This window comes from Montipora foliosa, chromosome 11 (genome assembly GCF_036669935.1).
Source record: "Montipora foliosa isolate CH-2021 chromosome 11, ASM3666993v2, whole genome shotgun sequence".
NCBI lineage: Eukaryota > Metazoa > Cnidaria > Anthozoa > Scleractinia > Acroporidae > Montipora > Montipora foliosa.
Genome location: NC_090879.1, coordinates 31,419,463 through 31,422,520, shown reverse-complemented (window position 1 = coordinate 31,422,520; position 3,058 = coordinate 31,419,463).

Below are 3,058 nucleotides of genomic sequence, written 5' to 3'. Positions count from 1 at the left end.
GCGGGCCTCCGTCATTCTGTGCCTTCTCATTTAAAAGAAATCAGCCTACAGCTGTAGATAGATAAACCATATCCCCATCACTTATAATTGGAAATAAAATTTTCGATATTAAAGACAAAAAATCAAAAGATTATTATTTGCTTCTGGTCTCGAAAAAAGCTCAACCTCCTAATACTATCCGCAAATTGAAGCGTGATTTTAATTTCACAACCCAACAATTTAAAGAAATCTTTTCGTTACCACATTTGGTTGCACTTGAGTCATATGTTAAGGCTTTCTAATACAAAGTAAAATTCTATTCTTTACACTAACAGCAAACTACGCAAAATTGGATTTAGAATTAATGATGCATGTACTTTTTGTAATGATGAACCTGAGAATTTATATCACCTTTTCTATGAATGCCCTCACTCCAAAACGTTCTGGACTAATTTCGAATCGTACTGGTACCTTCTATCGAATCAGCCAATCCATCTTTCTGCGCAAAACGTTTTATTTGGAGTTTTATCAAAACAATGCCCTTTATCAAATTTATTAAACTATTTCATATTAATTGGAAAATTATTTTTGTGGGACTGCAGAAGAAGCCAAACACTTCCTAAAATTCAAGGACTGCAATCGAAACTAAAGATTAAATATGAAACTGAAAAAAAGATCAACAAAAACAACTTCTTTGAAAAGAAATGGGTACTCACTCCAATATAATTAATTAAGTTATTTATTTATTTATTTATTTATTTATTTTTAATATGCATGTATCTTTTATTTTGTTGCTCATTGTTTTTAATGTAAGAATATAAATATAATTAGCATCTGTAATCGTATTATTTTGTAAGCAGTGTATAAATTGGTATTGCAAGTTTAAAAAGTAATCATATTGTTGGGGTCTTTGCATTATGCATAAAGACCCCTAAGTCAGTGGCAGATCTTGTCAGTTTGTCACTTTCAGGACGAGAACACACGTGACAGTCTGGCTTGTATACTGGGTACTAGTAATTGCGAGGTCATTGTTTTCAAGTGTCGGCCATTGCTTCTAGCGTTCGTTGTTGCAAATAAATCAGCGGTCGTTTTCCCTGTTTTGGGAAAAATTTGAAGAGTTTTCCGTCGCAAATTAGTTGTAAGGTAAGTTATTTGTGTTTCAAAATTGATCTGTCGTGCTGTTTCAGATTGGTTTTCTTTCTTTCATTTCGAAAATTAACTATCCTAGCCTGCCTTGTTTGTTCTTTGTTATTTCATCCAGGTGACGTCGCTGAGTGGAATCGATACAGGAGTTGTTTACTCTCGCAAGCCAACATATTTAGACTCGGCTTGTGTTTAGTGCGGATTGCACTGAAGCTAAGACGCTTTCGCAAGCCCACATTCATTGGCTCGAAATCCGTTGCGCACCACATACCTCACAAGTATCTCACAAGCTATCACAAACCAGTATTTATCGGCTTGAAATGTTGGTGTGGGTTACATCCCAAACTGAAAGAGTTATTGTACTCTAAAAAATAGTGGCATTGAATAAGAGTTTTGCACTCTCAAAGAATAGTATTTCGTACTCTTACTGTTGTCTGCTACTAGCCGCCAGCATGGGAACAACAATCGAACAATACCGGTCAAGGATCGGCTGTCACAACAATTTTGTGAAAGTCAAGGATGCATTTTCAGGTGTGCGAGGGCGATTTTGGAATAAGATGCTTATGATGTTTTACTTAAATGTGTTTTACTTGCCAACATTAAAACAAGTTGTTGGACATTACAAGTCGTGTAATGAGGTGATGTTTTGGTTTGCACAAATGATGTGCTACAATGTTTATATCCCATTGCTTATAAGGCAAGCAAATGATGTGGAGGAAAATCCAGGTCCTACAATATTTGATATCATTGATCCAACAACCACTGTGTCCGCTGACTCTAGTCAAGGAAGTGAAACAATCTTCGGTGTGAATGCTGGTAAAGTAATGTGTAGCAATGTCACTTCCTGGTATTATACCATCAAATACAAGATATTAGTTTGTGGACTAATTCTACTTTGAACAATATTTTGGTTATTGGAAGTAATCTATACAGTTCTATAAGATGTTCTGTGCGAACAAATGACTATTTGCTGTTAACTGATGTTCCAGACATGGTTTCAATATTTGATAAAGTGTATTTATTGCAATATAGTGTATTAATGCCATTAGTTAACAAACAACAATTGTACTTCCGTTGAGAGTTTGAAAATACTCCTAGAAATGAATTTCTAAGAGACATATATGGACCACTGTTTGATGTCATGAACAAACTTCCATGTCTGGAACATGTTCCATGTCTGAAACCATGTCTGGAACATCAGTTATCAGCAAATAGTCATTTGTTTGCACAGAACATGTTATAGAACTGTATAGATTATTTCCAATAACCAAAATATTGTTCAAAGTAGAATTAGCCCACAATCTAATATCTTGTATTTGATGGTATATCATAGCAGTATGTGACATTGCTACACATTGCTTCCAGCATTCACACCAAAGGTTGCTTCATTTCCTTGACTAGAGTCAGCGGACACAGTGGTTGTTGGATCAATGATGTCAAACATTGTAGGACCTGGATTTTCCTCCACATCATCACCTGTATTTTTAGGTATTGCTAATGCTGTGTGTACCATCAATGTTTATTACTGCTACTCCAGTAGATGCTGCTAGTAACACTGTTGGAATCTCAGGATTCATTGGAGCATGTCTATAGGTTTTTACTACAGTGTGGTAAAGTGTTTTAATCAAATGACTTTTCCCAGCACCACCACCTCCAGTTATAAACAAATAAACTGGTTCAACATTTTGTGACTTCAGACTGTTGAGGTTTTCATTTTATTTCTAGTCCATGAAAGCACCCTGTTGTAAGCTTTAGGTTGCGTTTTTTATTATGTAATGATATACATGTAACTGATCGACATAATTGGTCATCAGATATTTCTCTTGGCTGTTTATACATTGTTACTGGTGATGGACTGATTTGCAGTAGTGTGGGGACTTGCACAAAGCTCTGAGAGTACTTGTTCATTGAACGCCTCATCTAGTGATGGTTCATC